This window comes from Heptranchias perlo, chromosome 25, assembly GCF_035084215.1.
Source record: "Heptranchias perlo isolate sHepPer1 chromosome 25, sHepPer1.hap1, whole genome shotgun sequence".
Taxonomy (NCBI): domain Eukaryota; kingdom Metazoa; phylum Chordata; class Chondrichthyes; order Hexanchiformes; family Hexanchidae; genus Heptranchias; species Heptranchias perlo.
This window is the reverse complement of record NC_090349.1, coordinates 43116738-43139596: the sequence shown is the minus strand read 5'-3', so window position 1 is coordinate 43139596 and position 22859 is coordinate 43116738. Positions and strand designations below refer to the sequence as shown.

Here is a 22859-nt window from a genome sequence, read left to right as displayed (position 1 = left end):
TATAACCAGGTGTTGTAAGATTCCTTACATTCAAAAAATAATTCATCGTATGTGAAGTGCTCTAGGATGTTTTGAGATGTGTCGCGACACTATATAAATCCAAGTTATTTCTTTATTTAGGATGATTGGATTTTATGAGTGACAGTGATAGGTAAAATCTACTATCTGCATCTTTGCTTTCCAGTAAAGCTGCCATTCACCATACATGTTGACATTGTTGCCTTTGTCACCAGAAGAAAACTAGAAAACAGGATATATCCTATTAGAACGAATAGATCAGTTTTGATTTTTTTTCTTCATTCTTAACTGAGTCCAATAGAATTCCCTGCTGAAGTAAAAATTGAAAATCACATTACTGACTATCTATTACACTGTATGCACACAAGGAACTTGCTAATTCAGATTAATGAGAATTGAACTAAATTAAATGTACCATGTAATCTATCTACAGATTGTGTCTAAATTTAGAATGTGGCCTTTCACCTACTAATTTGAAGCCTGTTTTTAAAACACTTTCACTTTAGTTTCTGTCTGTGTAAGTTTAAATATCCTTACTCTGCTGCAAATTCTTTTGGTATGCCATATGAAGCTGCTGTACCAGCAGTTGTATGCAGGATAGGGTTACATTGTGTTGGCAGTCTTGTGTTGCAGCCCTGAATACATACACTAGGCATAGTATGTAACTTGGCACTCGGACTTAGTGGAGACAGTCACCTTGCTGTTTTTATTGTTCCTTCAGCGGATCTGTATCCTTATTGTGCTAGAAAGCTGCTGGGATGCAAGAGGCTATTTGCTGTTTTTTTTAGTGGGAAGAGGAGCTTATTCTCAATTCTGTTTTGTGGGTATTTTTTGATGGTTTGTGAATTAAGTCAAATGAGTTAGAAATGCTTAAGGCTGTGTTCCATTTTTAATTAAATCAAATTGAGCTTTTAACATGCAGTTTACTGTATTAGGCAAATAATTTGTCCTGTTCTCAATTTAAAAATTACAATATTATAAATTAATGCAGTTTATATGCAGCAATCATCAAAATAACAATTCAGATTAAATTTAATTCCACAGGGAGACTACTTACTGTTAGTGAACCTTGATATCTGCGGTTTATATATTTAAGTGTTTTGATCTATTACATCATTGGAAGCTGGGTGGCAAATTGGGTGAGCCTACTGTCCATTTACTCCTGGCACAAGTCAATAGCATGGAAGACTCTGCCGGCTGAAGGGACCTTACTAAAAATGAGTTTGGGCAATCTCAACCCAGTTGTGAGTGCACGGTGCAGAACTACCCATTATTAACCACAAATTGGTGATTTCCATCAGGATTGCTGATGTAAGACATTGGGGTGGGGGGATTAATGGGTTAGCCGACTGGGGGTAGAATTTCCTGTAGTAGCTTAATCGGGAATTTACGCCTTAATTCACATTGTACGTCGATTTCAAATCCCTTACACGGCCTCGCCCCTTCCTATCTCTGTAACCTCCTCCAGCCCTACAGCCCTCCGAGATCTCCGCGGACCTCCAATTCTTGCCTCTTGCGCATCCTCTATTATAATCGCTCCACCATTGGCGGCCGTGCCTTCAGCTGCTTAGGCCCTAATCTCTTGAATTCCGTCCCTAAACCTCTCCGCCTCTCTACCTCTCTCTCCTCCTTTTAAGACTCTCCTTAAAACCTACCTCTATGACCAAGCTTTTGGTCACCTGTACTAATATCTCCTTATGTGGCTGGGTCTCAAATTTTGTTTGATAATCGCTCCTGTGATGTGCCTTAGGACATTCTACTACATTTAAAGGTGCTATATAAATGCAAGTGGTTGTTGTTATAGGTCAGGGATACTTGAATTTGCTGAACGAACAATAATCCATTCGTGAATGTAAAATTGTACCTTGTGTTTGTCTTTGTTTGTACCTCATCTAATAAATTGTTGACGTTATAATTAAATGCTGGACAATTCAACAAGCTGGGGTATCTGAATCCTAATTTTTCATTTCAAATTAAGTTTCTGCTCTCCCATTCTAATGGAAAGAGGAGTATATACCAATATTCATTTAACTAAATATGCAAATAACAGAGAAAATATGTGGAGCAATTATGTTGATTTTCATCTGGATCAAGTGACTATCGGTGCCCGTGAGGCTGAAATTCTGGGTGTAATTTTATACCCATTCTGAACCAACGTGTTGGCAGGAAATTTGTGTGTACTGCTCCTTAGCATGTGGGTAAAGCCGTTATCAGGAGCCATGATACATCCGAGTGTAATGCTCGATAAACGGGTGTAAAAGATCGAGGAAATTCGGGCTTGGCGTAAGTTCGTGCGTAACACGCATACGCCTGATTTTCCTTCTTCATTTATGCTGGGATTTGGCTTTATGTCCTGATTGCACGTGACTTTGGGTGCAAATGCGCAGGGAATTCTGACCCCATTTTCAGGGTTTAAGGCACATTTTTGGGGCTGAATAGAAGTAAATTTGTTTGGCTCTTTCTATATTTGGTTTAGATTTGCTATTTTGAAGTACTTTTTCAATTTAAAAATCTGTTCTGAATCAGAACAAAGCTTTTATTTTAGCAATTTAATCTTTTTACAGAAAATAATCAGAATGCATCTGTTAACCTAAAAGCTGCAGTGCCTTTTTTATAAAGTAATTGACCTACATTGTGTTCTACAATCCATGTTTGAGGTTGTAATTCTATATTAATATTCATTATAATTATTTTCATTCTGCGCTTGAGATCAAGATTCACTCATTTTCAGCGTAATACATTACTCCTACACTTTCTTTTTCTTACGAGTTTTCTTTGGTTGTGGGTAACATTGAGTAATTCAAATAGTGCAATTGATAAATGTGCATTTGAAAATGAGAAAATTTAAAATACCTGAAAGTCAAATTTGTGTTACAGATGTGATCTATTAGTAATTATATAGAATTGTGTTGACCTGTTGGCTGGAAGAATGGACTTAGTGTGTGGGAAATGCCTGTATGCCAACAATGAACTAAATTGCCACAGTTTAGTGGTTGCTTCTTGATCAATTGTCTCATGGCCATAAGGAACATTAATGTTTGTTACAGTCGAGGCCAGAGAGCGTATTAAAACATGAGTCGTTGCAAGAATACTTTCATTAGGTCAAAGTCCTCTGATCTAACTTGGACGATAGAACCAGGGACAATTCTGATTCTGCATTTCAAAAACCATTTTATACCGTGTACACTGTATGCCTAGTAATAGTATAACATCACTAATGCAACATGTGCAGTTGTCAAACTAGCAAGCAGTGTGGACATACGTTCAATTAAGTTCTTACATTTAACTTTAATACAAGTTTACATGCATTGTGAACAGCATGAATTACATTGGTGGTTTACGATGTTTATACCATAGCCAGGTCTTGCTGCTTCCCTGTCTGATTTATCCTGATCGCTTCAATCATGATATAAGTATCCCCCTACATTATTGATGCATGATCCTTAACCTCTATATGTGTGGCTTTATGGAGTACTGTAGTTTCGCTGTTTGATTTTTAAAAAAAATTAGGTGATATTTTTTAAGAAAACAAAATTAATTGTATCCTAGTCTCCTAAATGGTGGTGGTCTTGGTGTTCTCAGCACGCTACAGGCAGGGCTTAGATGATGGAATGGTTGCCTGAATTTGTGGACAAAGCCGGATTGCAGAAATAAAAGCTGCATCTGTCTTTTTTAATACATAAATACATACTTAATTTGCCAAGCTGGTAAGACAATTTCTGATGTGTTTTCAAATAGCTGTTTGCACAGTGTGCCTCTTGCTAAAGAGTACAATGAAACTGTTATCTACGACAGATCGTGGCTTAACTTAGATTTTTAATTGGCATATTCGCACAGAATTCATGTTATCCCACAAACATTGCAATTGTATTTTTTTGGCATTTGCAACTAGAATGTCTTATGCAGATCAAGTCATGTAGAATTATTCCTAAATGTGTTAACATCATTCAATAGCAGGTTGTCATTTTGAAGCTAGTTTTTCGCTACTGTTTATTCTGAATGTTGCTTTCTGTCCACTAACTACAGAATGTTATGCTCTTGTGTAATTCACTGAATTTAAAACCGAAGTTGTCGTTAGAGGTTATGGATCACGCACCAATAGTTTAGGATACTTAATCATGATTGAAGCTGCCAGGATAAATCAGAGGGAAGCAAATACATGATTATGGTATAAAGCTGAGTTCATTTTGTTTCACCTCCTAGTCAAATTTACATTTTTGTGCTCATGAGTGGATTGATATCTTTTGCCCAGTGAGTCTTGCCTTTTACTGCTATTGAGTTGTGTGTCTCTAACATGGGTGCCCTGTATTAGTATGGGATTTAATATTGTGCAGTTAGTAATGTGGTCACAGAAGAAACTTGTGTGGTGATGAATGCCTTTGTATAGTTTCACAGATGCTGCTAATAAAATATTATCTTACTGCTGTGCTATGAACTTGTACAGCTGTTATCTTGTCAGCAAACTGAAAGAGGGTAATTGAATGGGTGAATACTTTCAATGTAAAGTACTCCTCCCAACCTAAACCTAGGTAAATGTAAGGAATCTTACAACACCAGGTTATAGTCCAACAGTTTTATTTGAAAATCACAAGCTTTCGGAGCTTACCTCCTTCGTCAGGTGAGTGAGTGAAGGGCCCTTCACTCACTCACCTGATGAAGGAGGTAAGCTCCGAAAGCTTGTGATTTTCAAATAAAACTGTTGGACTATAACCTGGTGTTGTAAGATTCCTTACATTTGTCCACCCCTGTCCATCATCGGCATCTCCACATCATTACATCTAGGTAAGATTTTTTTTTAAAAGCATGTGTAAAATTTGAGATATTGAACTATTAACCTATCTTCAGTAAAGGCTCCCTATTTTGGGTCTCCAGTCTGCAAGGAGATACTCAACTACAGGATCTGTCACTGAGTTTGCCCAAAGGAAATCATACTGTCAGGAGATGTTCAAGCAGGGAACCTTCAGCACCAGACAAGTACTGCTTTATATGACGTACTATCTCTTCTCGCGGCAAAGTGGGGTGCAGCATAGGAGAGAAAATAATAGGATGAAATCTTTCAAGAATAGATTAATTATCTCAGATGAGGTATTACATTATCTGCTCAACAGAATTTTTTTTTGTGCCATGTTATTTTATAAGCTGAATTGACTGACTCCCTCCTGAATGCACTACTAGACAGCTTACAGAATTTCAGGTCAACTGATGTTTACATTCAAGTTTTCAACTAACAAGAACTCTGGCTGGGTGACCCCTCCTGTAAAAAGCATATCTCGTTGCAGGTTAATTGAGCGATGACACTGATGATATCTGTGAGCTAAACTGTTCTGTCCTTTTGACCGCATGAATGAAGGGGAGGAAAGAAGGGATAGATTGGAAAAGTTTAGTTTTTCACATGTTGCATTGTTTTCCTGAAGAATGCTAGAGAGGACTTCTTGCATTTCAAAAATCTGAATTGCATAGGGGAAGTTGACTTGTTGGATTATTGTTGACCTTTCTGTTGTTGACATAGCTAGTTGTAAGGTCTCAATTGCGGTCTAAATTGTTTATATTGTTTAACTGTACTTTATGAACATTAACTTTGCTGTGATTGGGAACCATTTAGTGCTGATATTTAATTTTAATATTTTAAACAAAATTATTTGGTGTTGATTATTCCTAAAAATATAGTTGAATGCAGACAAATTATTGTAATACAATTTATTTTTAAATCTCTGAAGCAAAAAGCATGATTCCTCAAGCCTGTTTCCTCTCATTTGTCCCCCTCCGCAGAACAATACAATAATGTTTGTATGCCAGTTTTGTTTTGATCCAAGAGAAGTGCTTCATTCTATCCTAGAAAGGGCAAGTTCATGTACTTCACAGAGACATAGTCTTCACACCAGGAATGCACATGATGCCATTTAATAATTGATGCTGAAAATCCTATTTTGTGGCAGGCAGGAGGAGAATTGCAAAAATGTAAATTATTTGACAAGTTAATCAACCAGATAAGAGGTTGAGCAGTTGGCATCAGTAAGTACGTCAACTGTTTGACAGCCTGGAATTGTAAACTGTTCTCATGGTAATCATACTAAACCAGAAGAAAATGAGCAAAATTACCAGTGTGACCTTTTTATATGAACACAGTTCTAAGGAAGCTGACAATATTCATTGTATTATGACTGCCCATATGTTGTGATCCTTTCTGGAAATTATTTCAAACCATCTAAAAAGTCATTAATATTATAGTAGAAGCTGCTCAGTATGATCGCTGGTTAATTGAGTCATTTGGGCATTGTGATCACTTTCAGAAGTACTGTTTTTTTTTTACTATGAAACTCCCTAGTGTGATTGCCTGCCAAGACAAATTTACTTAGAGAAAAGAAAGACTTGAGTTTTATATAGCGCCTTTCACGACTTGAGGCCGTCCCAAAACACTTTACAGCCACTTTTGAAGTGACGTCAGTGCTGTAATGTAGGAAACGTGGCAGCCAATTTGCGCACAGCAAGGTCCCACAAACAGCAATGAGATAATAACCAGTTAATCTGCTTTAGTGATGTTGGTTGAGTGATTAAATTATTGGCCAGGACACCGGGGAAACTCCCCTGCTCTTCTTCAAAATAGTGCTATGGGATCTTTTATGCCCACCTGAGAGGGCAGACGTTTAATGTCTCATCTGCAAGACGGCACCTCCGACAAGGAGAAGAAAAATGTAAGGGCTGTATTTCTCAAACTACTCTTCCTCTACCCTGCCCCTCTTGAAAAAGGGTACAACTGTAAATATCTCAGATAGAAAATGTTAAATTTCTAGCTACATGGAGACCAGCCTTTTGGATCCCACTTCCTCCCTCTATCAGTCATTCTGGTACTCTAAATACCTGAAACAGCTTTATGTGCCCTGGCAAAGTTCAGTGGGGGCTACCACTTTGGACTGGCTGGGAAGCCACTCTGGAACTACGTAATCCTGAAAAGTGTAATGTACTGCATGCTTAATGTGGGTAATAGAAACAAGTTAAGACAACCACAGTGTACAGGTGGACTGAGCTATATATTGATGTACCACATTTCAAGTAGCTTAGATGTGAAATTCACATAGGAATCTCAGTATGACTATTTTCTAATCACTTCCTCCCCTGCCCATACCATTCTTCGTTTAAAAATCATTAAGGTTGATAATGCAGGTAAATCCATATTTTACCTGCTTGCGAAATGCTGTGTCTTGCAATATATAAATCCCCAAATGAGAGTGGCGAGGGATGGTTTGTTTTGCTAAGGCCTGTTCAGGCATGGCAGAATTTATAAGAGCAAGGGTCAAGTTTCATCTTTATAGCTTTGGGATGGGGAAACCAAAATTACTTCTTTTCACAGTCTATAGAGTCAGCTGTATTTTACACACCACAGACAAAATGCAGAAGTGAGTGGAAGTGGTCAGTTGTATCTTTTTGAGTAGCATGGAAATGATCATCATGCCTTAAATGAAACTTAATCTTGTGATTGAAACTTTAAAGAAAATCCTATGCCAAATGTTCTGAATCATTTGCTGTGTGTATTTCAGAGAAATCCAGTCGTAACACTGCACTTGGGAGATGCCATAACCCACATCGGTTCTAATTTTTCTAAAATGGAATAACTAACAGGTTGTTTTCCACCCTTTTTCTTGCAATTTCCCCCCCAATTTTCTCCTTCTCTGGAGGCATTAACATTGCTGGGGTATAGAATCGTAGAACGGTTACAGCATAGAAGGAGGCCATTCAGCTAATTGTGCCCGTGCCGGCTCTTTGTAAGAGTAATCCAGTTAATCTCATTCTCCTGCTCTTTCCCCATAGCTTTGCAAATTTTTTCCCTTCAAGTATTTATCCAATTCCTTTTTGAAAGCCATGATTGAATTTGCTTCTACCACTCTTTCAGGCAGCACATTCCAGATCATAACTACTTGCTGTGTTTTAAAAACAAAAGTTTTTCCTCATGTCACCTTTGGCAAAAGAACCAATCACCTTAAATCTGTGACCTGATTCTCAACCTTTCTGCCAATGGGAACAGTTTCTCTTTCTTTATCTAAATCCTTTATGATTTTGAGCACTTCTATCAAATCTCCTCTTAACCTTCTCTGCTCTGAGGAGAACAACCCCAGCTTCTCCAGTCTAACTGAAGTCCCTCATCCCTGGAACCATTCTAGTAAATCTTTTCTGCACCCTCTCGAAGGCCTCCACATCCTTCCTAAAGTATGGTGCCCAGAATTGGACACAATACACCAGATGTGGCTGAACCGCTGTTTTATAAAGGTTCAACATAACTTTATGCCTCTATATTTATAAAGCCCAGGATCCTGCATGCTTTGTTTAACTGCTTTCTCAACCTGTCCTGCCACCTTCAAAGATCTGTGCAGATATACCCACCAGGTCTCTTTGTTCCTGCACACCCTTTGAAATTGTACCATTTAGTTTATATTGCCTCGCCTTGTTCTTCCTGTCAAAATGTATCACTTCGCACTCCTTTGCGTTAAATTTCATCTGCCATGTGTCCACCCATTCCACCAGCCTGTCCATGTCCTCTTGAAGTCTATTACTATCCTCCTTGCTGTTTACTACACTTCCAAGTTGTGTGTTTTCTCCACCCTAGTCCAAGTCCTCAATATATATTTTAAAAAAGCAGTGGTCCTAGTACCGACCTCTGGGGAACACCACTGTATACCTTCCTCCAATCCGAAAAACAACCATTTACCACTATTCTCTGTTTCCTGTCACTTAGCCAATTTCGTACCCATGCTGCCACTGCCCCTTTTATTCCATGGGCTTCAATTTTGCTGACAAGACTATTATGTGGCACTTTATCAAACGCCTTTTGAAAGTCCATATACACACCATCAACCGCATTGCCCTCATCAACCCTCTCTGTTACCTCATCAAAAAACTCAATCAAGTTAGTTAAACACAGTTTGCCTTTTTACAAATCTGTGCTGGCTTTCCTTTATTAATCCACACTTGTCCAAGTGACTATTAATTTTGTCCCGGATTATCATTCCTAAAAGCTTCCCCACCACCCAAGTTAAACTGGCTGGCCTGTAGTTGCTGGGTTTATCCGTACACCCTTTTTTGAACAAGGGTGTAACATTTGCAATTCTCCAGTCCTCTGGCAACACCAATGTATCTAAGAAGGATTGGAAGATTATGGCCAGTGCCTTTGCAATTTTCACCAGTACTTCCCTCAGCAACCTAAGATGCGTCCCATCTGGACCGGGTGACTTATCTCCTTTAAGTACGGCCAGCCTTTCTAATACATCTATCAATTTTTAGCCCATCCAGTTTCTCAACTAAGTCCTCTTCGTGACTTTGGCAGCAGCATCTTCCTTGATAAAGACAAATGCAAAGTTCTCATTTAGTACCTCAGCCATGCCCTCTGCCTCCATGCGTAGATCTCCTTTTTGTTCCCTAATCGGCCCCACCCCTCCTTTTACAATTTAAATCCCTATAAACTACTTTTGGATTCCCTTTTATGTTAGCCGCCACTCTATTCTCATACTCTCTCTTTGCCCCTCTTATTTCCTTTTTCACTTCTCCTCTGTACTTCTATATTCAGCCTGGTTCTCACTTGTATTATCAACCTGACACCTGTCATATACCCCCTTTTTACTGCTTTATCTTAATCTATCTCTTTCGTCATCCAGGGAGCTCTGGCTTTGTACCTAGACTGTACCTGAACCATCTCTTTAAAGGCCACCCAATGTTAGATTACAGTTTTGCCTGCCAATCTTTGATTCCAATTTTCCTGGGCCAGATCCATTCTCAACCCACTGAAATTGGCCCTCCTCCAATTAAATATTTTTACTCTAGATTGGTCTTTGTCCTTTTCCATAACTAACCTAAATCTTATCTGATCAAGAAACTTCTCCTGAACACACTTCTGAAATACCTCCCCCTCTTTGCCCTTTACACTATTGCTGTCCCAGTCTATATTAGGATAGTTGAAATCCCCCGTTATCATTACTCTATGGCTCTTGCACCTCTCTGTAATTTCCCTACAAATTTGCTCCTCTATATATCCTTCCCACTCGTTGGTGGCCTGTAGAATATACCCAGTAGTGTAATGGTGCCTCTATTGTTTCTTAACTGTAACCAAATAGATTCTGTCCTTGACCCCTCAAGGACATCCTCTCTCTCCAGCACTGCAATATTCTCCTTAACTAATAATGTCAACACCACCCCCCCACCACCACTGTTGCTTTTTTCCTTCCCTATCTTTCCTGAACAACTTGTATCCAGGAATATTTAGAATCCAATCCTGCCTTTTTTGAGTCAGGTCTCCGTTATCACCACTACATCACATTTCCATGTGGCTATTTGCACCTGCAGCTCACCAACCCTATTTACCATGCTTTGTGCATTTACACACACGCGCACTCCTAAACCTTTCTTGGACCTTCTTGTATTCTCTCTTGTCTGATCCCACCTAATACTGTAGTATTTCTTACTCTAGTGCTATCTGTCTCTCCCAATCCTTTTGTGCAACTTGTTTTTCCTTTTCTAATGCTACATCCTGGTACTCATCCCCCTGCCAAATTAGTTTAAGCCCTCTCCCATAACACTAGTGAACTTCACCATGAGAACATTGGTCTGAGCTTTGTTGAGGTGCAACCTGTCCTTCTTGAACAGGGCTCTCCTGCCCCAGAACTAGTCCCAATGCTCCACTAATCTGAATCTCTCCCCCTTGCACATGTCTCTTGCCACGCATTAACCTGCTTTATCTTCCTATTTCAGTACTCACTAGTGCGTGGCACTGGGAGTAATCCATTACTACCTTCTGAGGTCCTGCTTTTTAACTTCCTCCCTAGCTCTTGAAACTCTGACTGCAGGACCTCATCCCTTTACTTTCCAGTATGATACTAGTTGCCCTCTAGTATCTTGCCCAAGTGGCTGTTATCACTTGTGAACCATGACTGTGGGCGTTGGTTGGCTATTTGACAACAGGGGCATAACAGCCAAACCTGATCCTGTCTACGCCCACCATCCACAGACACATAGTTTCAGCCCAGTTTGAGATAAGTTAATTCATTGGAGACCAAAGATCTAACCTAGGACCTTTCTGGTCTTTGGCTCAGCTGCTCACTGTATAAATCCACTGACCCATTGCGGGAACCCTGTTAGTTTTTTTTTCCAATGGACTTTTAGTGATCTCTTAATGGCTTCAGTGGCAGGAATATATTGTCCAGAACATAATCTGGACTTCATGTAGTCAATAAAGGATAAACAACTTCTGAAGATTCAGATGAAATCACCTATATGGAATGTAAGCACATTTATAGCTGGCTACGCTGGAACTATAGGGGCACCAATATATCTGTTTTGATTATAGGGTTTGAAAGCTAGCTACGCCAGAGCTAACCTTATTCCTCTTTTGTTATTTGAAGTCTTCAGCTAAGGATTTATTTTCTTCTGCAAAGTTTCTCCCTTTTTCTCGCGTCTTCTGAATGCCATGGGCGCCCTCCCATTTTATGTGCAAGCCAAAAAGGTGAGTGCTGGCAGATATTCGGGAAATAACTGCTGAACATGATCCTGTCCTTACCTGATGGCCACGTACTTGTACTTTCCAAGTAGTGGTCAATGCATAGCAGTCAGGTTTGAGAACTCCGGCTGATTTTCCTATCTGTGGCTCAAGGTGAGGAGGTTAGATGTAGTGTTCCTACTACTCAATTGATTGACTACAGACTGAAAATTGCACCTCGAATGTTCTAGTGTGTATATTTTGGGGCAGAAATCGGTCCCGAAATAACTCAGAGCTCAACAGAGTTCTTTGTTGGTGGCGAAATGAAATGTGGAAATCTGGAACTTGCTTCTAGTGGTTCGCCAGCAATATGACAGCTTTGAATTAAAGGGCCATCGCATGCTGCAATCTGATAAATCACTGATAAAGTGCAAACTTGCTTATCTGCCCAGCTGGAAAGTAACTAATTATGTCACCAAACAGGTACACTTAAAAAATACAGGTCTTAATGACTGCCAAACAACTAAAAATTAACTTTGAAAAACGCGGAGTCTCATTACTCCTTATTTTAATAGTTTTGGTTACTAAAATTTTTTTTAAAAGATTGATTTTTTTTTAACCTTTTTTCCCTTCTGTCTCTTCAATTATTTCTTACCCTCTTTTTTCGCTGTCCATAACTGTTTTTACATGATAATTTAAAATATTGTACCTTTCACTTCCTGGTTTAAAATTTCAAGCCGGCAGAGACGTGAACGCAGCTGTCAAAAATGGTAACACGTGCTAGCTTCCAATCCACTGGGACCGTTTCAGAATCTAGAGAATTTTGGAAAATCATAACCAATGCATCCACTATCTCTGCAGCCACCTCTTTTAGAACCCTCAGATGTAGGCCATCAGGTCCAGGGGATTTGTCGGCTTTTAGTTCCATTAGTTTGTCCAGTACTTTTTCTCTACTGATATTGTTTTAAACAATTTTACAACACCAAGTTATAGTCCAACGATTTTATTTTTAATCCCACAAGCTTTCGGGGGCTTTCCCCTTCCTCAGGCGGTGTGGAAATTTCCACACCGCCTGAGGAAGGAGAAAGCCCCCGAAAGCTTGTGGGATTAAAAATAAAATCGTTGGACTATAACTTGGTGTTGTAAAATTGTTTACAATTGTTAACCCCAGTCCATCACCGGCATCTCCACATCATGGATATTGTTTTAAGTTTCTCGCTCTCATTTACCTCTTGGTTCCTAATTATTATGGGTATGCTTTTTGTGTCTTCTACTGTGAAGACAGATACAAAATATTTGTTTAACGCCTCTGCCATTTCCTGATTCCCCATTATAATTTCTCCCGTCTCAGCCTCAAAGGGACCAATGTTTACTTTTGCTACTCTTGTAGAGGGGTTCTTACAATCAGTTTTTGTATTTCTTGCTAGTTTACTTTCATATTTTATTTTTTCCCTATTTTAATCAATTTTTTGGTTATCCTTGGTTGGTTTCTAAAACTCTCCCAATCCCCAGGCTTATTATTCTTTTTGGCAATATTATAGGCCTCTTCTTTCAATCTAATACTTTCCTTAACTTCTTTAGTTGGCCACGGGTGGATCACTCTTCCCCCATGGAGTTTTTATTTCTCAATGGAATGTATATTTGAGAACATTAAAATATTTCTTTAAATGTTTGATGTTGCTGTTCAACTGTCAAACCCTTTAATTTAATATCCAAATCTACCTTTGACAACTCGCCCCTCATACCTATGTAATTGGCTTTATTTAAGATTAAGACTCTTGTTTCTGACTTAAGTATGTTACTTTCAAACTCAGTGAAATTTGATCATTCTATGATCACTCTTCCCCAGACGATCTTTTACTGTGAAATTACTAATTAACCCTGTCTCATTACACAATACAAGATCTAAAATAGCCTGTATTTGAATTAGTTCAGATATAAACAGTACACTGAGTAACTTCCACTTCTTTCAAGCGTTACTGGACTTTCTTGTCTAGAAAGATATGTGAAATTGAGTGTTTGTGAGCTAAGTAACACTAGTGTGCAATATTGGTGGTGGAATCAATTGCAGATAATAAAATTGTGTAACATTACAATGCATTTTCCTTTCAGTGAGTTGGTTTGAATATGGTAAATGAGACTATTGCCAACATTAGCGACAGAATCTGCCTTGCACTGTCCATATAAGATTTATCAACATCTGAATTTTTTTGGGTAGATAAAAGCAATAGATCTGTATTTGTAGTCTGCAAACTGGGGCAGGGGGGCATAGAAATAGAAAACTGATCTGAATAAAATTTCCATTACAGTCGCAATAATGTTTAGTAGAGATTGATCATTTTGTTCTCCAAGGTAGAGTGTGTGATTATTTTGTGATTAAAGTTTGTATCCTTGCTACCGATTCCATCCCCCTCCTCAGCCACTGTCTCAGATTGAAATAGAATGTTCACGATCACCTGTGTCCTATTCAACCTCGATCTGAGCTTCCGATCCCATATCCTCTCCATCAGAAATACCCCTACCTCAACCCATCTGCTGCTGAAACTCTCATGCAAACCTCTGTCACCCCAGAATTGAGTCTTCCGATACTTTCCTGGCTGGCCTCCTAACCTCAATGGTGTGTAAACTTCAGCTTATTCAAACATAGGATCAGGAGTAGGCCATTTAGCCCCTCGAGCCTGTTTCACTATTCAGTGAGATCATGGCTGATCTGTGACTTAACTCCATATACCTGCCTTAGCCCCATATCCCTTAATACCTTTGGTTAACAAAAATCTATCGATCTCAGATTTAAAAATTAACAATGGAGCTAGTATCAACTGCTGTTTGCGGAAGAGAGTTCCAAACTTCTACCACCTTTTGCGTGTCAAAGTGTTTCCTAACTTCACTCCTGAAAGTCCTGGCTCTAATTTTTAGGCTATATCCCCTAGTCCTAGACCCCCCAACAAGTGGAAATAATTTCTCTCTATCTACCTTATCAGTTCCCCTTAATATCTTGAAAACTTCAATCAAATCACCCCATAATCTTCTAAATTCCAGGGAATACAGCCCTAGTTTGTGTAATTTCTCCTCATAATTTAACCCTTGGAGTGCAGGTATCATTCTATTAAATCAACACTGCACTCCCTCCAACACCAATACATCCTTCCTAAGGTGTGGTGCCTAGAATGGAACACTGTACTCCAGGTATGGTTTGTCGAGGGCTTTGTATAGCTGTATTTTAGTCCTCCTAGATATAAAGGCCAGCATTCCATTAGCCTTTTTAATTATTTTCTGTATCTGTCCATGACATTTTAATGATCTATATACATGGACCTCCACTGTTTCACCATTTAGAAAGTACTCTGATCTATCCTTTTTAGGTCCAAAGTGGATACTTCACACTTGCCCACATTGAAATCCATTTGCCACAGTTTTGCCCATTCACTTAATCTATTAATACCTCTGTAATTTTAAGTTTCCATCTACACTGCTTACAATGCTGCCTGTCTTTGTGTCATCGGCAAACTTGGATATGTGGCTCTCTATCCCGTCATCTCAGTCGTTAATAAATACTGTGAGTAGTTAAGGCCCCAGCATAGATCCCTGTGGGACACTATGAGTCACATCCTGCCAATTTGAGTACCTGCCCATTATCCCTACTCTCTGTCTCCTGCCGCTCAGCCAATTTCTTGCCCAGGTCAATAATTTGCCCTCGATTCCATGGGCTTCTAACTTAGCTAACAGTCTCTTAAGTGGGACTATCGAATGCCTTCTGGAAGTCCATATAAACAACATCCATAGTCATTCCCCTGTCCACTACTTTAGTCACCTCTTCAAAAAATTCAATCTGGTTCGTCAGACATGACCTACCCTTTACAAATCCATGCTGGCTCTCTCTCTCTCATCAGTTGAAAATTTTCAAGGTGTTCAGTCACTCTACCCTTAATTTGTAATTTCCCAACAACAGATGTTAGGCTAACTGGTCTATAATTCCCTGGTTTCCCCCTCTCACCTTTCTTAAATAGTGGAGCGACGTGCGGGATGGAAACCATCTGGTCCTGGGGATTTGTCACTCTTCAGTGCCATTATTTTCTTCATTACTGTTAAATTGCTTATGTTAATTATGGTGAATCCCCATCCCTGATTTCAAAATTAGTTTCCATGGAGTGTCCGGCATGCTGTTCTCTTCCTCTACTGTAAATACTGACACAAAGTAATTATTTAACATGTCCGCCATATTACCATCATCAGTTTTTGAGGGGTCCACAATGCTTTTTGACTGCCCTCTTCCTAATATAAATGTAAACATTTTTTTGTGTTGATTTTGATATCCTTTGCGAGTTTCTTTTTACACTCCCTTTCTGTCGTTCATACTATCTGTTTTGTCACCCTTTGCCGTTCTTTATATATCTCCCAGTTGCCAGGAACTGTGCTATTTTTGTATGCATTTTCTTCTAGTTTTATGTTGTCCCTTACTACTTTTGTCTTCCATGGCATTTTTTTGTTACGTAGAGCTCTTGCCTCTTGGGGATATAAACTGGTTCTGTGTCATGTTAAATTCCTTTTTGAACACTTCCCACTGATCTTCTGTCGTTTTACCCATTAACAGATTTGCCCAGTTTACTGTGGACAGTCTCCCACTCATCCTGTTGAAGTGGGCTTTACCTAAATTTGGAATCTTAGTAGCTGTTACTCCCTTTGAAACACAACATTGAACTCTATCGTATTATGATTGCTATAGATAAATGTTTACACACCGTTAGGCTGTTAACTAAATCTGACTCATTATAAATCTAAATATGGCCTGCCCCCTTATTGGTTCTAGGACATATTGTTACAGAAAGCTGTCCTGAACACACTCAAGAAATTCGCTACCTTTCTAAAACTCTGCTGTCAGTGTTCTATCCCGCACCAAGGTCCACTCACCCATCAATCCTGTCCTGAGCAACATTTGTACCTAGTACCCCAATGCCTTTAATTTAAAATTCTCATCTTCAAGCTTAAATCGTTCATGATCTTACCCATCATATATATCTCTGTAACTTCCTCCAGCTCTGCAACTCTCCTCTTTTCTTCGCGCGCCGCCCCCCCCCCCCCAAACTCTCCATTCCTTCGAATCTAGCATCTTGTTTATTCCCCACCCCACCCTGGCTTCACTCTACCATTGGCAGCTGTGCCTTCAGCTGCCTAGGCCCCATGCTCTGAAATTCCCTCCTCAAACCCCTCTGCCCCTATGCCTCTCGACCTCCGCACTTCTCTCTCCTTTAAGAACTTCCTTAAAATCCACCTCTTTGACCAAGCTTTTGGTTACCCCTCCTAATATAGAAACATAGAAAATAGGAGCAGGAGTAGGCCATTCGGCCCTTCGAGCCTGCTCCACCATTCAGTATGATCTTGGCTGATCCTCTATCTCAATACTATATTCTTGCTCTCTCCCCATACCCCTTGATGCCTTTTGTGTCTAGAAATCTATCTAGCTTCTTCTTAAATATATTCAGTGACTTGGCCTCCACAGCCTTCTGTGGTCGAGAATTCCACAGGTTCACCACCCTCCTGAGTGAAGAAATTTCTCCTCATCTCAGTCCTAAATGTCCTACTCCATATCCTGAGACTGTGACCCCTTGTTCTGGACCCCCCAGCCAGGGGAAACATCCTCCCTGCATCCAGTTTGTCTCGCCCTGTCAGAATTTTATAAGTTTTAATGAGATCCCCTCTCATTCTTCTAAACTCTAGTGAATACAGGCTGAGTCGACCCAATCTCTCCTCATACGACAGTCCTGCCATCCCAGGAATCAGTCTGGTGAACCTTCACTGCACTCCCTCTATGGCAAGTATATCCTTTCTTCGGCAAGGAGACCAAAACTGCACACAATACTTCAGATGTGGTCTCACCAAGGCCCTGTATAACTGCAGTAGGAATAAATGGGTCTAGTGGGGTACTGCACTTGTACTTGCTCCTGTACTCAAATCCTCTTGCAATGAAGGGCAACATACCATTTGCCTTCCTTTAATGCTTGCTGCATCTGTATATTTGCTTTCAGTGACTGGTGTACAAGGACACCCAGGTCCCTTTATACATCAACATTTCCCAATCTATCACCATTTAAATAATACTCTGCCTTTCTGTTTTTCCTTCCCAAGTGGATAACTTCACATTTATCCACATTATACTGCATCTGCCATGTATTTGCCCACTCACTCAACTTGTCTAAATCGCCTTGAAGCCTCTTTGCATCCTCCTCACAACTCACGATCCCACCTAGTTTTGTGTCGTCAGCAAACTTGGAAATATTACATTTAGTTCCCTCATCCAAATCATTGATATATATTGTGAATAGCTGGGGCCCATGCACTGATCACTGCAGTACCCCACTAGACCCATTTATTCCTACTGTCTGTCAACCAATTTTCAATCCATGCCAGTACATTACCCCCAATCCCATGTGTTTTAATTTTGCACACTAACCTATTATGTGGGAATTTATCAAAGGCCTTCTGAAAATGCAAATAAACCACAACCACTGGTTCTCCCTTATCTATTCTACCAGTTACATCCTCAAAAAAAAACTCCAGTAGATTTGTCAAACATGATTTCCCTTTCATAAATCCATGTTGACTTTGTCTAATGCCGTTGATATTTTCTAAGTATCCTGTTATCACATCCTTTATAACAGACTCTAGCATTTTCCCTACTACTGATGTTCGGCTAACTGGTCTGTAGTTCCCTGTTTTCTCTCTCCCTCCTTTAAATAGTGGGGTTATATTTGGCACCCTCCAATCTGCAGGAACTCTTTCTCTGGCTTGGGATCCATTTGTGTCTGATTATGCCTCTGAAGTGCTATGGAATATTTTTCTACATTAAAGGTGCTATATAATTGCAAATTATTGTTGTTGGTTCCCTAATAGAGAAAATATAGAGGTTTACCATATATTAAAAAGAGGTACTATGCAAATACATTTTTTAATAATGTAAAAGTAGTTCACCCTAACAGGGTCCACAGTCATTGGTAGAAAGCTGCAAAAGTGAAAACATGGACTCTTGCATTGAGTTTACAGGTCTTCACTGGAGTACTACTCTTCTGGAGTTGTAACAGAAATAAAGAAGTGACTTAATGAATCCTCAATTGGTGTTTTAATGCCCTCCACCATGATGAAAACAATCCCTTCTGTGGGATGTGTGCTACCACTCATCAGTTTAACAATTTGCAATTTTTTTTTGCTCTACCTCCTGCACTTTGTTTTCTTGATGGCTTAAAGGAAGGATTCTGAGTTTCACTAGCTTGGCAAAGGTGGTTTTGATCGACTTGTATACAAAAGAAAATCAAGTGCTTGCCTTGCCTCTGGCTGACTTTGTTGTAAATTGATGTTGCTAAAGTATATGTGCAATAAATAGATGTCTGTTTAGATGTAAGATTCCATCTTTGCCTACATTTGCCCAGGCAGAAGTGGATGCCATTGTAGTGGTCTGTTGTCACTACATTTCAAGATCCTTCTTAGTAGCTACTTGGATTAAATTCAAAGATGGGCGGTTGTGTAAAATAAAATGTATTACTTCATTTTGGAGGTTTGATAACCTGGCTGGGCTTGATGCTCAATCATTTCCAATACATCTGCTGAAATTTTTCTCTGGTCTTCCCTATCTCTATCCAACCATCAACTGCATCACCTCCCTATAGTAAATGCTACAGCCACCTAATTTCACCTGCCATCAGCTGTTCCCTTTTTAAGTTTCAGTTTTAAAAAACATTGTGTATTTGGGCTTCACCTACATGGACAACATTTTTACTGGAGCTGCTGCCTTGAGGACATCCAGAATAGCAAAAAGCAAATTTAAAAACTCTATCTCAACATTTGCTGTGAACTCTTACAGCTGATCATGACCTCATAAGGACGGTTTATCCTCTAACAAGAAATAATACATACTTGGCCATTAACATTGACTCTTCTGATCGTGAAGTAGAAAATAAAGTACCACAGGGCACCTCTGGCAACTGCTTGTGGGCATCAAAGCATGCTTTCATCAATGTCTTGAAAGGAATACTTGAAAAGACCAATTTGGAATAGTCTAAAGCAGGAATTTACTACCTCTGGCTGGCAACCTGTCACACAGAAATTCAGACTTCATTTTCATTCAAAGTGTTTTAGTGTTATAGTCTATGTAGAGCTTACAGATCAGAATCAGCTCGCAAGTGGTTTAATTGAAGATGTGCTGCAACATCAGACAAAAACGACAAGTGGATTTATATAGAGCCTTTTATGACCTCAAGGTGACCCCAAGCATTTCATAGAATCATAGAAAGGTTATAGCACGGAAGAAGGCCATTCGGCCCATCGAGTCCGTACCGACTCTATGCAAGAGCAATCCAGCTAGTCCCACTCCTCCACCCTATCCCCATAGCCCTGCAAATTTTTTCCTTTCAGGTGCTTATCCATTTCCCTTTTGAAGGCCATGATTGATTCTGCCTCCACGACCACCTCTGGCAGCGCATTCCAGATCCTAACCACTCAATGTGTTTTCAAAAAAAAAAGTTTTTCCTCATGTCACCTTTTTGGCTCTTTTGCCAATCACTTTAAATCTATGTTCTCTGGTTCTTGACCCTTCTGCCAATAGGAACAGTTTCTCTCTATCTACTCTCTCTAGACCTGTCATGATTTTGAATACCTCTATCAAATCTCCTCGCAACCGTCTGTTACAAGGAGAACAACCCCAACTTCTCCAGTCTATCCATGTAACTAAAATCCCTCATCCCTGGAATCATTCCAGTAAATCCCTTCTGCATCCTTTCGAAGACCTTCACATCTTTCCTAAAGTGCAGTTCCCAGAACTGGACACAATACTCCAGTTGTGGCCAAACCAGTGTTTTATAAAGGTTCATCATGACTTCCATACTTTTGTACTCTGTGCCTTCATTTATAAAGCCCAGGATCCAGTATGTTTTTTTAACCGTTTCCTCAACCTGCCCTGCCACCTTTTAACCCCAGATCTCTCTGTTTCTGTACCCCTTTTAGCATTGTGACCTATGGTTTATATTGCCTCTCCTTGTTCTTCCAAACGAAATGTAACACGTAGCATTTTTCTGCGTTAAATTTCATCTGCCATGTGTCCGCCCATGCCACCAGCCTGTCAATATCCTCTTGAAGTCTATCAATATTCTCCTCACTGTTCACTACCCTTCCAAGTTTTGTGATGTGTGCAAATTTTGAAATTGTGCCCTGTACACCCAAGTCCAGGTGGTTAATATATATCAAGAAAAGCAGTGGTCCCAGCACCGACCCCTGGGGAACACCACTGTACACCTCCCTCCAGTCCGAAAACTTCACAGCCAATTGTTTTAGTCACTGTTTTAATGTAGGGAAATTTGGTAGTCAAATTGTGCACAGCAAGGTCCCACAAGCAGCAATGAGATAAATGACCAGATAATCTGTTTGTGATACTGGTTGAGGGATAAATATTTGTCAGGATGCTGGGAGAACTCCCCTGCTCTTTTGAATAGTGTCAGGGAATTTTTTGCATCTCCTTGAGATGTTAGATGGCTCTTCTGTTTAACATCTCATCTAGGAACTGGCACCTTCAATAGTGCAGCATTCCCTTAGCATTGCACTGAAGTGTTAGTCTAGATTATGTGCCCAAGTCTCTGGAGTGGGGCTTGACCCATGACTTACAACTGAGTTGAGAGTACTACCACTGAGTCAAGGCTGACAAGTAATGTCTTTTAAATACAAAAATATTGGGTCATGGTAAATAGACATTTGTTGTCTCAGCATTTTCTTACAGAAACAGCTTTAGCCCCATCTGATGAAAACCAGCAATCAAGATCTGAAGGGTGCCTTTGAAAGTTATATCCTCTTGGCTGGTAATACTAGCGTCTACAGAGTTAACCCCCTATCTGAAAGAAAAATCCTGGACAGATCACTGTAGCCAGAATTAAGCAACATGAACAGCGGCTGTGCATGTGGTACCTTCAACACGGAAGGACCAAATTCATGATCAGGAAAGATGGACTGTGAATTTATTCACTCACTTGCATTTGATAAAGTTTGCAGGTGCAAGCATTCACTACTTTTGTCTTAATAAAAGTCTGATATACACTGGAGTAAATAAATGTGAGGAGGCCAGAGAAGCTGTGAAAGATGCAATCTTCTTAAAAAGCTACACCCTCCTTGTCACAGTGAACAATTCCTGTGGTCTCCAAAGCTCTGCATATCTATTGGTGGAATATTATATACCCACTTTGGCAGACTGCAGTGAACCCCAATCAGTTTCTCAAAGTCTAAAATGTACAATACAGTGAACCTGAGGATGGCATAATCCAGTTTAGAGTCCATCTTTTATATTATTAGACTCATGTAACTGGGCCATCAGTCATCTCTCTTCAAGACGGTGACTGGACTAGCATCAAGGTTGCCTGACAATTCAGTCTGCTTGCTGCCAGCAGGCACCAGGATCAATTTTTAAGACTGGTTGTGTCAGATATTGTAGCCACCCTACAAAAAGGTGTTTTAGTATATTTATGCTGTAAAATTAAATTTATTATACTTGTACTTTGTTCTAAGTTTGGGATTATTCAGTTTTTTTACTATTGGTAAAATACTAATTTCAAACACCTGCACTGTGGTGTTGCATTGTATAGATACAGACTTTTTAAAACATAAAATCATATATCTTGTATTTTTTTAATTCATTCATGGGATGTGGGCCTCGCAAGGCCAGTATTTATTGTCCATCCCTAATTGTCCTTGAGAAGGTGGTGGTGAGCTGCTGCATCCGAGTGGTGAAGGTGCTTCCACAGTGCTGTTAGGTAGGGAGTTCCAGGATTTTGACCCAGCATCGATGAAGGAACGGTGATATATTTCCAAGTCAGGATGGTGTGTGACTTGGAGGGGAACGTGCGGGTGGTGGTGTTCTCATGCGCCTGCTGCCCTTGTCCTTCTAGGTGGTAGAGGTCGTGGGTTTGGGAGGTGCTGTCGAAGAAGTCTTTGTAAGTTACTGCAGTGCATCATGTAGATGGAACACTCTGCAGCCACAGTGCGCTGGTCGAGGAGGGAGTGAATGTTTAAGGTGGTGGATGGGGTGCCAGTCAAGTCAGCTGCTTTGTCCTGGATAATGCTGTGCTTTTTGAGTGTTGCTGGAGCTGCACTCATCCAGGCAAGTGGAGGGTATTCCATCACACTTCTGACTTGTACCTTGTAGATGGTGGAAAGGCTTTGGGGAGTCAGGAGGTGAGTCACTCGCCTCTGACCTGCTCTTGCAGCCTTCAAATTGATTAAAATCTGGTGTAAAAGTGAAACTTATAACCTTTTTCAAACTTGGTATTAAGAAGTGTATATTTGTTGAGGTGCACTGTGCAGTGTCCTAATCTAGTCACATTTTCCATTAGTTCATTCTTGCAAAATCCAACAA

At 39.9% G+C, this 22859-nt stretch overlaps 1 protein-coding gene across 19 annotated transcripts in view; it reads left to right on the top strand.

Moving 5' to 3' along the window:
* Nucleotides 1-22859, top strand: part of fbrsl1 (fibrosin-like 1) — a 744900-nt gene that overhangs the window by 19337 nt on the left and 702704 nt on the right. The gene's annotated exons all lie outside the window — the stretch shown is intronic.